This window comes from Saccostrea cucullata, unplaced genomic scaffold (genome assembly GCF_032062105.1).
Source record: "Saccostrea cucullata isolate Sc308-1 unplaced genomic scaffold, CSIRO_AGI_Scuc_v1 ctg530, whole genome shotgun sequence".
NCBI classification, from domain to species: domain Eukaryota; kingdom Metazoa; phylum Mollusca; class Bivalvia; order Ostreida; family Ostreidae; genus Saccostrea; species Saccostrea cuccullata.
This window is the reverse complement of record NW_026934319.1, coordinates 381,615-394,998: the sequence shown is the minus strand read 5'-3', so window position 1 is coordinate 394,998 and position 13,384 is coordinate 381,615. Positions and strand designations below refer to the sequence as shown.

General features: G+C 37.8%; 1 pseudogene; it reads right to left on the bottom strand.

Moving 5' to 3' along the window:
- Window positions 1-9,934: 9,934 nt before the first annotated feature.
- LOC134240472 (uncharacterized) lies at window positions 9,935-12,929 on the bottom strand (annotated as a pseudogene).
- Window positions 12,930-13,384: the final 455 nt, after the last annotated feature.

Here is a 13,384-nt window from a genome sequence, read left to right as displayed (position 1 = left end):
TAGAGTGATTGCAGTACGAAACGTTTCTGTACTTTGATCGTCAGAATGAAACGTGTTTGAAGTCTCGTGTTTTCCCAGGATATATTCTAAACGATCTGTAACCATTAAGACTTAAACATCAACCAACAGTGAACTTATTTCACAACCCGTTTAAATACTTGCATTGTCATAGGTCATTTGCAAAAATATTTTGTTAAAAAATTCTGATTGTACACACAAGTACTTTGAAACTGATTTAAAAAAAAGATGCTTGAGTTTCTGATTGACGATATCTATTAAGTTTTTCAAGAATACATCTTCCAACAATCCAGTGGGTACCAATATTGCCCCGATGTTGAGGCAAAAAATAAAATACTTGTAACATGTTTCCGGTAACTCGACCCTAATTGTTCGCACCGACCCTAGCTACACTTTATATTGCAAATCCGGATAACGTACCGTAATTTGCTTTAAAACTACATTCTTCAAAATTCCGCGCAGTTTAAAACACGCTTGCAATAGAATTAAAAAAAAAAGTCTTTTCAATCGCCTAAAAAAATTCTCTTGTGTAGATATTCGACACCATCACAGGCATAACAAGTCATGTCGTCATGAAGTTTAAACTAAAGAATTGCACACATTCACATGAAATGAATGCAGTTAACACCTTTCCTTGGCATCGAAGTGTGAGTTACCTCATTCAAGGCATGTGGCTCTAAAGACATTATGACGGGGGCATATCATTCGAAATTGGTGCTAGTGTATCACTGACTTTATCTTCGGTTAAAGAAATTAGGATCAATTATATTGTTGAAGTAGGGTTGAAGTAGTAGAAAAAAAGTACAAATAAGAGAGATGTATTCCAGATGTTAATGGCAGAAAGTAGAGCATTTCCGGAGTTCAAGTTGAATAGGTAAAAAATAGGGGAAATTCGACCATTTGATTTCAAAATAAGTTGGCACACAAGGGGGGGGGGGGGCTGGCAAATTTTTTTGAGACGGATTATTTATTTTCATCCCTGTCAAGGACAGATTATTCATTTTCAAGATTATCGAGGACAGATTATTTATTTTCTTCTTTGTCTTACGTACCTTGATTCTAAAAGACTAATAATCATTTATATACCATAGGCGGATTCAGAAGGGGGGAGGAGGCGTGTATAACTTCGTTCAGGCAAGAGGTCTGGGGCCGTCTTAAGGCTCCCAGTGGGTCCTGGGCGAAGCACTGGTGGAGGCCAAGGGAGGGAAATTCCCCAGAATCTCTTGGGTTTTCGGGTATTTTAAGAATAAAACCAGGACAATTACACATGTAGTGGTATTGGTTATTATGTACCAAAGTATGACATTATTAATATTGGTCATGTCACACTTTGAATGAAGGGGATCCAGGGGGTGAAGCCCCTTGAAGCTCGTGGGTTTTTGTGTATTTTAAGAGTAAAACCAGGCACAATTATTTAGGAATTGGTTAGTTATGTTCCAAAGTATGACATAATTAATACTAGTCATATCATAGTTTGAATGAAGGGGGCCCAGGGGGCGAAGCCCCCTGAAGCTCTTGGGTTTTTGTGTATTTTAAGAGTAAAACTAGGCACAAAAATATTGGTATTGTACTAAAGTATGGCAATATTAATAATATTCATATCATACTTTGAAATTTTAGGGGAGGGATCATACACATGTATGCCTTCCTTAAATCCGCCACTGTATACTTTGTATTAATTTATCGGGAAGTATACTTCTTTGACAAGAAAATTTATCTTTTGTGGTGTTTAAGAATTGGCTTGTATTTAAAGTGATTTATCACATCTACTGAGTGCACATTGCCAAGCTGATCAACTGACTACAAGTATCCAGTTTGGTAATCTGATTTTAAATACTATTTGGTTCTAAAATGGCGAGCAAAGCGAGCCAAAAAAATGCTGGATTGAAGATTCTGAGGTTAAATTACACGGAAATAAAAAGGTATTTTCACAATATTTAAATATCATAAGTCAAAGTCAGATTATTTATTTTCTTTCAACATTTTCAGGGACAGATTATTTATTTTCAAAATCCCCCCCCCCCTCAGAATCAAATGGTCATCCCCTAATAGAATTTTAAAAAGTCTTTTCACCTCCGAATCAAATGGTCGTCCCCTAATGCGTTCAAATAAAAAAAAAATGTCATTAAATAATATATTCGACGATGAAACCTTTAGGGCATGCGCATGTCATTTTTACAATTCCCTACAAAATCGAAGTACCCGGGCCGTTGAATGACGCAAATATGACGCAATACACAAACTCATGTTTTATGAGGACGCACGTGATAGATTTGTGGACAAAAATGGCATGGAAATTGGTTGAAATTATTGATTATATTGTTTTTCTAGTACGTTTCAGCCATGTTAAAGCCACCATGTTGGTATGCACCGGAAAGGATTGTTGGGAGTTTTGGAATTTCTTTTTCACGTGTACTGAAAAAAAAAATCTGTTTTGAACAATGTGCAGATTTCAACGCGATTCTCCTCCGCTCGTACACGTTGTCTATGGAGCTCGCTTCGTGCCACGTCGCTGCGCTCGCTATTAACAGGTTTAGAAATTCAAATATGTGAAGTTAAAAAGGAATAGAGTGAAAAATTAAAAGTTGTTGCCTACTTACCTACCTTAATTTTAAGAGACATGTTACCGAAAACTTGCATATTTATAAGGGGGCGGCTAAGCATTATCAATACGAGAGTCCGTACCCTGTTTACAAAAATGTTTGCGTTTCAACGGATTTGATCTGGTTGTTGATCACATTTCACTGAGCACGAGCTGATAAAATTATTTTCTGAACACTTTTATATTGTGTATCTGTGTGCAATATTGTGAGTAATATACTTCAAATCCGAGTTCCTTTAAGACGACGATGTGGACAAAATATTCACTTATTACAGGCCATATCTTTTCAACGGTCAGCAATGATGCTCAATCCTCCACGGCACCTGATCCCACCTCTAATGTTTTGGAGGTTCGTGTTTGCTCTGCTCCTTTTACGTATTGTTTATCCTTTTACGTATTGTTTAATGGACTTTTTGAGCTAGAAAACTTTTCGTTATACTCATTCCTGATCCCACCACTGATGTTTTGGAGTTCGTGTTTGGTCTGCTCTTATATTGTACTGTGTTATGGACGTTTTGAGCTAGAATATTCCCTCGTCATCTCCATTTATTTCATTTCAGTAATTCTGAAAAGTTCAGACTCGTGATAGCCATTGTAAAAGTCTCGCCGCATAGAGAATGTGTATTATGTTTGTCCTGGAGGTCAATATCTCGTCATCTACATCTACAAGCATACTTATATAAGTGCTTTGATGCTGTTGTCCTTGCAACCGATTGAAAAGACATCAACTATTGACAGAGTCCAGAAACTAGAAAATATTTTCAAAGACTTTGGATGTCGTGTATAGCTCTCCATTGTTATGTATGATGTCCTTTAATAAACTGTTTTTGCAGGACATAGAACTTTGAACCTTAGACAATGAGAATCTGCACATATCTTATGAGCACTATAAATGCATTTCTCTTTAGCTGCCTGTTGGGTAACTTTCTACATTTCTGAGAGGGAGAGGACTATATATAAAGTTATTGGAACTTGTGTCCAATCCCTTTGACATGTTTTCAATAAAATATGTTCAAAACAAAACATTTCTGAAAATGTTTTTTTAATGTTCCTACATTATTTACACACGGAATTGACGACGGATTTTCCGTTATTTTCCGATCATGACAAGAAGCATACGGCTGGTGTAACTGGCCGGCAGGGGATGCTCACTCCCCCATGGCTCCTGATCCAAACTCTGATGTTTTGGAGGTCCGTGTTTGGTCTGCTCCCATTTTGTATTGTTTTAAGGACTTTTGAGCTTGAATACTGTTCCATATCTCCATATATTTCAAAATGCTTCTATGATATTTCATATTTCTATGATATTTCTGCATGTGTAAGTATTAATAGTTCCCAATGACATCTTGTATCGTGGCTGCGGTGTTTTCCTTAAAGTAAAGTGTACAATAGCTGGAGATACACCGATGGGCGTAGCCAGAAAAACTGTGCTGTGTAAATGGGCGGAGCCAGCAAAAACTGTGCTGTGCAAATAAATTATTGAACACCAAATCAATTTCAACAATTTTAATTTTTTTAATTTGAATTTACAGACTGAATAAAACGTGTTTCAAAATATTAAGACAATACTTTTGTCACTGAAATAAAAGTTGTTTTTTTTTCAAATCGCAACACAGTCATACATCCCACAATATACGGTACACTAATACGAAATGAAACTGCAGTTGTTAAATGTACTGCCACCACCGGTCTGACCCACACCTTCCACTTTATCAGGAACGTTAATTTCATTGGATGTAGATATATCCATGAGAGGTCCAGGGGCATCCTTGGGTTCTATCTTTGGCAATTTAGGTTCTGGAGGATTTAAAACTTTGGACACCGTGCACGCTATCTCCGCATTTCAACGTTTATAGGTCCGTACGAGTTCCCACTTCTGACCGATGCCCGGTTCGACCCATAATCTCCTGTTCGTCGACTCCGTTTTGATAGAGTGCCGTTGCGCATGTTCTCTTCCCTGAATGGTTTTTGTATAGTTTCCCTTAAGACCTGCCTTTTCAGAGATGACCTTCATCATAGATTTTAATTTATTAACACCCACTAATTGCGAGCCATAACGCGGGGGCGAGCCTGTCATTGGTCTGCGGTAAAACGGTCCTTCATTTCCCAGAGCATCTAGGTGTACTTTAAAATAATCAGCCATGCAGCGCTCTCCTGGAAAAAAAAGCTGAAATGTAAATCAAATCTTCACATAAACCACAATTTTTAGTTCTAAGTGTTGGGAAAACAAAAAGAAATTAAAGGCGCTTTTTGAAACAATAAATTCCACAAACGCGCCTGAGTATGATCCACCATTTTTTTGTTGCAAAAATAGACATCATATAGTCATTGAAAATAGGGGTTTACCTTTTTAGTTGGTTAAGCCCCCCCTTTCAATATGCTTCCGACGCCCATGCAATATATTACTGTGGACTCAAAATTTACAATATTTTCAAAATAGGTTAAATAGGCCTAGATATATATACATATTGAAAGAAATTAAGAGTGAGGAGAGGACTTACCGGGCTGAAGAGAACGTATTTGCTCGTTGTATATTCTCTGTAAAATAGCACCCTTGAAGGTCTTTGTTGATCTGCCTGTGAATTCATTGTATTTGCACTTGTCCTTTAAATATAAAAAACTGGTCACATTGGATCATGATTTGAACAAACTGGCCCCGTAATCCTTCCAACTTAACTATAAAAAAAATGTTCTGTAGGGTTTCCGCATTGTTAATCCCGAAAATTCCTTTTTCCTCATGATATTAGCGTCATCTTAAGAATTGGGTCTGCTTGTTTCCGTTTTCCCCAACTCCTCTGCTTAATGCGTCCTTCATTTTACTGTCCAATATTTTACGGAACCCCGCAAATCTTGGATCCGCCGCATCGACAAAGTTCTTGTCATAAATTTCATGATCCCGTAAATACCTTAAAATCCCACAGCTAATGTAGTACAATGTTTAAGAGGGGTATTCATTGCCATCTTTTCTACGCACTCTCATAATGAACCTTCCTAAATTAAAAATCAGCTGCACTGTGTCCATCGTTTCGATTTCTGGTATTAAGAGTTCTTTCCCTTGACATTGCGCATTTCGTTCACGCCGCCAGCTTTCAAAAATGTTATATGACCAACGTGTATTTTTTTTTTTCGTGTTGCGGTTTTCTTGACTCTCTATCAACGCTTGAATTTCTTCTTCAACTTCAAAACCAAATCGCGGTTCTTCGAAATTCTGTACTTGTTAATTTTTTTTTCACATCCATGTCACATGTGTCACGGTTTTCACGATTAACCCCGCCATTCTCTGTCTCGATCTCAAGGCCCAAGTTAAAATCCATTAGATTCAGTCTCCAAAATCCATGTCATAATCCTTAACATTTAATTTCTCCAAAACAATTGCTTTTCCTTTTCTGTGGTTTGTAAAATGTTAAACTACAGATGCTTCTATGATAATTCAGCATATGTTAGTATTAATATATATATATTATACTTTCATGTAATTTAGTTGAATCTGATTGGTCGAGAACCATTTGTTGAAAGCACTATTACCCGCTGAATAAGGAAGTCAGCATCCAGCGTAGCAACAGTCAACAACGCTGATATTCAAAAAATAGAAAATTTAACACACTTCACCGATATATCTATTTTTAAAAACATTCCTATAACATAATTTTTCACTAATATGGAGACCTGACAATGGTTTATCTTAACTCGGCACTAAAATTTTCAATGTTACACTCAACTACATGCAATATTTATATATCAACACCTATTGCGATACAAGACAGTTGTTTATACGGTCTGATCCAAAGGACCGATGTACACTTCCCGCAGTGAATTCGAACCCGCGACGCATGGATCACAGGTACTTGTGGGCAGAACCTCCCTCGATATTTAACCCCGGGACTTGTTATTCACAAATTATATTTATTACACTTATTCATCATGTGTACCATGGGGAAAATTCGTAAAAAACCCTAAAATAATCATTCCACAAAAAATACCCAATATATATTATAAGAGAGAAAGGTATGCAACTCTGGTGTGTTTACGTTTTACCCCCCACTGGTCTTTCTGGGTTTAAAAGTATGTAATTTATTTCAATGTCGGTTCACGCTGTCCCTTTCTGTCATAGTTCATGCTATAGGATTGACTCTGCATCTCGTAAGAATCCCACAATTTCTCCTTAAACAGCATTCCAGTACTTTGAATATTCCTTAGGTTTAAGCAACACAAACAAATTTAATATGTTAGCAAACAGTAATAACGAAGAACTCGATAAAAATGAGAATCACCTTTGAGCGACTGTCCTCTGAAATTCAAATTTAATCGGAAGCGAATATTAAGTAGGGGACTCTTTTGTGACGTCAAGTAACTGTGGGGGTTTTTCCTATTGCTTTCTGGGATTGTTCGGATGATCTACCTCATTAAAGTTTGTAACGAAATATTAATATTTCCATCACGTTACTTTGATCCGTGTTAAATACAGCTGAACAATTTGTGAAACAGGAGTGTCTTTTTAGCTCACCGATCAAGTGTGCTTTTTCCGTTATCTGTCGTAGTCGCTGTACACTTTTTCACATTTTCATTTTTTTTCTAGAAGTTTTGGGCCAATTTCAACCAAATTTGGCACAGAATATCCTTTGGTGAAGGGCATTCACGTTTGTTCAAATAAACAGCCATGTTAGCAAAAAAATTGAAAATATCCTCTCGGGAACCGATGTTTCATACGTGAAATCCTTGTCAGGTATTGTAGATTCAAGATTATTTAAATCACGATCCCCCATGCGTAGTTGATTGATTGTATGTTGTTTAACGTCACTCTCAAAATTTTTTCATTCATATGGAAACGCCACCAATTGCCGATGGAGAGCTGCAAACTTTGTCCTATACTCGGCACTCGGGGCCACTGAGGAGGGAGGGATCTTTTTCGTGCCAGCATCTACTTCGACACGTCCCACAGTGGGATTCTAACCCGCGACGTATTATTTTCTTTGCCCCCTCCTCCTCCTGCGTAGGGTTTTGGCCACAAAGGACGCTCAAATTTTATATGGAGATATATACATTTAAATCTTTAAAAATCTTTTCAACAATAGCAAACCCATAATTGGTCATCTATGGAGACATTTGCATGTGGTGTATATTCAAGCTTGTTCAAAACATGACACTCAAGTGTAGGATCGGGCTGCAATGGACGATCAAAGTTTAAATATCATGCAAGTATAAATTACAAGGAAAACTTTCTCAAGTACAGCAAGATCATTTTTCGTCATATTTTAATATGTGGAAGCATCTTTAGTTAGTGAAGTTTCTAGTTTGTTCAAATCATTTCCCCCGGGGGTAGGGTGGGGCCATCTCTTTATATGTATCAGTGAAAAACCATATATATGAAAACGGCTTATAGAGACAAAAGGGTTACATTATCGATACAAAGTAGTGCATATTAGACTACCAAAATAGGAAAAAGATCCCACGTTCTATCCATGTTCCTGCATGCACCAACCTTGTTCATCTGGGAGACCTACTGGAAGCAGCCGTTTTACCATTCGGTTATTTGCCTCTAAAACAAAATCTCCGCCCTCTTTCTTGCTTTTATTGCCAGACACACTATAGGACTCATATGATACCAAAAACTTGAGCAACTCAGGAGGACATTTAATCCGTAAAACCGAGTCCCTGAAGAAAGTTTCCATGTAGAATGGCATGCTAAGTCCGTAAAACAGAGGGGCAAAAAGAGCCTTTGAAACGTTTATTGCGGCAGTTATTCCTCTGAATACCTGCCCTAAAGACGTGCAGCGAAAGGCAGTATGTAAAAACTGCTTCTGACATGAATACCACTGGAAATAACCCTCCGCTGTTGGCAACTCATGCTGGAGATGTGCATGCTCGAGATATAGTTTTATCATTCTCAAGCCATACTGTGCATAAAAATCTTGATAATCTGCCAGCTCTTATGATGATCTATATGCAAGAAAAAAACATTTTCTCATTTATTCATGCCCGATGTAACACAAACACAATGTCTTCGGATTAAAATTTGTTTTTACCCGTTGCAGATTGGCAGGAAAGTTGAGCCTTAGGTGAGGTAAAACCAAGCATTTTAGCAAGCCTACAAAACAGAACGGAAAATAATTCAAAACCCGTTTACTCTTCTAAAGAAGATTGGACAGACGTAAAAAGAAATACTTACATCTTACCTGCCTTTAAAAAAAGGTGTTAAACTAAAATAAGGGTTGTCTAAACTTCAACATTTAATTCGTGGTTGTGTTCTAGGGGTAAAATCTCTTGACGGATTTTTCCGTTATTTCCTGATCAAGACAAGGAGCACACGGCGGGTGTGACCGGTCGCAGGGTATGCTCACTCCTCCATGGCACATGTTGTCCCACCTATGATGTTTTGGAAGTCCGTGTTTTCTCTGCTCCTAATTTGTATTGTTTTATGGACTTTGATATTGAATACTGTTCGTTATCCCTATGTCCTTCATCTTTTCACTAAGTACAATTTAGGATAGACAGGTCATTGGAACCAACCGGTTCGGGAGGGGTTTAAGGAAACTTTCAATTTAAAATTAATACATACGGGAAGTAAATTCTAGATTGACTTAAAATAATTATCTACGTATAAAGGAGAAAAGGGGAAATTGCCCTTTGTACTACATATAAGCATGTACATTGCTTAGATACAAAACTTCATGTACCTGCATCAGCCTACGTCCCAAAGAAGTTTGAATAAAACTTTCACCATGTTTATTTCATAAATTCCTAATCCTATAAAGGAAAAAAAAATACAACAGTTATTCAAATGTTTTATTGAATAATTCCATTATAAACAGGATCTCTGTTACACGTACCTGGGATGAGCATTGTTTTTGTATTTTCTGCAAATTTTTGGGTCACACTCCTGGCCACTTTGTAGTGAATGCTCCACGAGCTCCCCTTCTGTCAAGAATTCTGCAGTGTTCAGGTTTAACGTTGTGTTCCAAACGTGTGCTAAAAGGTGTCATGTGCCTCAGTAGCGCAGTAAGTAGCGCGTCAGTCTCATAATCAGAGGCAATCTCATAATTTACATTTAGCAGTGTGAGAAGCTGTAAATGCTCTCCAATACTTCCCCAGGGTATAGGATAGACATCACAGCCCACAATAGCCCAACATCTATTGCCTTCTTCAGGTTTTTTTTTTAATTATTAAATATTTATTTGGTATTCATTTTTCATTCACTCATTTCTCTTTTTTTAAGCAATTTACAGCAATAATGAACACAAAAATCAACTGTCCATGCATGGTGAAAAGAAGAAGAAACATAAATTGCCTCATAAAAAAGAACACAAGATAAAAAAGTCATTGTAATGCTTGTGCTCTGTGGGCAGGGCAATACCATCGAAGAATAGAAATGGCCACTTGGGTTCTTACTTTAAACCCAAGGCACAGTGGCACCAATACTCACAGGACTTCTTTTTGCCATTGCCATCGCACCCTATCCATCTTACACTTCTACTTAGTTCTCCTTCCCCACACACTCTACATTTTTAGCATCGCATACAGTACACTCTAGCTGTTGCCTCTGTTTGGGTGGAGGCGTTTATCCTCGTAGGCCTCAACACCCTGACGCTTACATTGCCATGTGTATCACACTGTAGGAAAGCAAAAAAAAAATACTTATAATAACAAGAGGCCCATGGGCCACATCGCTCACCTGAGTAACTTGGGTGATGCATTTCTTTACCAGATTTCCCCTCTTGCTATACCTAACGTGCCCCCCTACCCCCTTCCTTTTTATGATTTTAATACTTTAAAATCTACACTACCCCAGGATACTTCCACAATGCAGCTTTCCTGGCCTAGTGGTTTCTGAGAAGATTTTTAAAGATTTGTTCTGTATATTTCTATGTAAAACTTGGATTCCCTATTGTGGCCCCGCTCTACCCCCGGGGGTCATGATTTGAACAATTCAATATCTACACTACCCCAGGATGCTTCCACATAAGTTTCAGCTTTCCTGGCCCAGTGGTTCTTGAGAAGAAGATTTTTGAAGATTTGTTCTATATATTTCTATGTAAAACTTGGATTCCCTATTGTGATCCCGCCCTACCCCCAGGGGTCATGATTTGAACAATTTAGAAGCTACACTACCCAAGGATGCTTCCACGTAAGTTTCAGCTTTCCTGGCCCAGTGGTTCTTGAGAAGAAGATTTTTTAATGACCCCACCCTATTTTTGTCTTTTCTTGATTATCTCCCCTTGTAATGGGACTTGGCCCTTCATTTTAACAATTTAAACTTCCCTTTACACAAGGATGCTTTGTACCAAGTTTGGTTAAAATTGGCCCATTGGTTCTTGAGAGGAAGTCGAAAATGTGAAAAGTTTACAGACGGACGGACGGACGGACGACGGACAAAATGTGATCAGAAAAGCTCACTTGAGCCTTCGGCTCAGGTGAGCTAAGAAAGCATAATAATAGATAAATATATCCAAATAAACAAATCACAAAACAACTAAATTTTTATAGGAAACGAAACAAAAAAAAGTAACATGTGGGGTGGGGTGGGGGAATGGCTGAGGGAGGATGTTTGTGAGGGTGTGTGTGAGGGTGCGTGTAATAAAAAGAAATACAGAACAGACACAAATTCAATAAAATTACATGTACCGTATGAAATAATTAGAATAATTAAATGGTAGAAAGAAAAATAATATGAAAATTAAAACAACCTCTCCTTATACTACATATTTTGCTCCCGATGGCCCCTCTATATTCAGCTGCACTTTGGCACCTGTGACAACCTCTAAGTCTCTTGCCTACATGTGTAAGAAAATGTCATCTTAATATTTTCTAGATTCATAATCACCTGGTTGAAACTGTTTGCTTATCTGAATATGATGACCCAGATTACAGCTTCAGTTATGGAAAAAGGACGAATTTAGTTGCAGAATTTATATATATATATATATATATATATATATATATATATATATATATATATATATATATATATATATATATATATATATATAAAAATCCCCCCTTCATCCCGTAATTAAGGAATCACTGTCTAGTTAGGAGGGTATGTCAGGGCATCAACAATAGTGGGAAACATGGGATAATTTGCATAACGGGCTTCGCCCGTTATTTTTAAATTATCCCATGTTTCCCCCTATTGTTGATGTCCCTGACATACCCTCCTAACTAGACAGTGATTCCTTATATTTCCATTTCATTGTGAAATAAAATTGTAGATTTAGACTTTAAAAATGTAGATAAATAGTTTAAATCACATGATGACTTCCATACCAATTTCAATAGTCCTCGCCAACCGACGTCAAATACAAAGGCAGCCACACGAGATTTACATGCATATTTGGCCTCCTTAGCGTCAGACACAGAGACAGATGCGCACGAGAATTGCATGCGTATTAGGCCTCCTTAGCTCCCGACATATCGACCTGCCTAATTTACATTCCGGCAGAATTATCAAGAAATAAACTACCCCTAACTTTCAAAGAGTTATCACAGAGAAAAAAAATTAGAAATGGAAATATTTCTTCATCAACGTTTAGCAGTACAGAATATATTTTAAGACATATATATCATCGATAGACAAAAAATAATTACCACATGGCTCGGCATGCCCCAGGATTTTTCTTCTAAGATAGAAAACACGTTTATAATCGGAAGTCGAATGTAAATCTCGTGTTCTGTTCCCGGGATGTATTTTCTACCGCTATATAGAGCGTTTTAGAGAGCTATTCTCGCTAAAGGGGAAGTGTCCCCCACCCGGTTGGCCGTTGTTCTTGTCTCATTGTACATGTATATTCGAAGCAGGGATATGTTAAAAATACCAGGATTGAGCCAATCATTTATATGTATCATACTATGATACACATAATGATGTGATTGATTGTATGTTATTTTACGTCCCATTCGAGAATTTTTCGTGTAGAGACGTCACCATATACCGGTGAAAGGCTGAAAACTTTTAACCTTTACTCAGCACACAGGGTCATTGAGCAGTTAGGGTCTTTTATTATCATGCCAACACCTGCCGTAATACGGGACCTCATTTTTTTTTTTACGGATCCGCAGCTTTCACTTAAAGTGCAGAACGCATGGCGAAGGAACAGTTTTTATCGACTTAAGTCAGTAGCGGCCGAGATTCGAACTCATGATCGGAACCTCCCGATCATGGAGTTCTTCTGATTGAGCTACCATGAACGGTTGTTGCGTTTTCGTATCCCACTGATGGACGTGGAGACTGGTTCTTCTGATGATAGTACATAAACCAAGGTTGTTGGGCGCAACGTGTGCTGGCATGAAAGAGAATCCTCACTGCCAAGTACATTACTAATTTTGCATCCCTCCGTCTGCAAGTGAAAGCATCTCGATGCGAGTGAACAGAACAATCACGAAGGACGAAATACTGTAATCCGTTCCTATCCACAGGTTATCGGTCGCAGTGGACATTGACCCGCGAAGACCACCTGTCACTTTTCATGCGTGTCAAATCCATGACGCATTGTCTTGTCAATGACAATTATTAAACTTCGTCTAATTATTATATTATTCTCATATCTCTCAATCTCAGACGCTTAAATCCATACATGTGCTTCTTATGTTATTTTTGTCAGTTTGGCAGAAAATAAAGCGCAGTCCGTTGGCTTTGTCATTATACCCTGAAATTTACACATGCGGAGGATCATGACTTCATGTTTTATGCAAGGAAATTTAAATTACTGTTACAAGATTCGTTGGAATCCTTCTATTAAAATGGGAAAGGCGTAGAAGGAATATTAAACC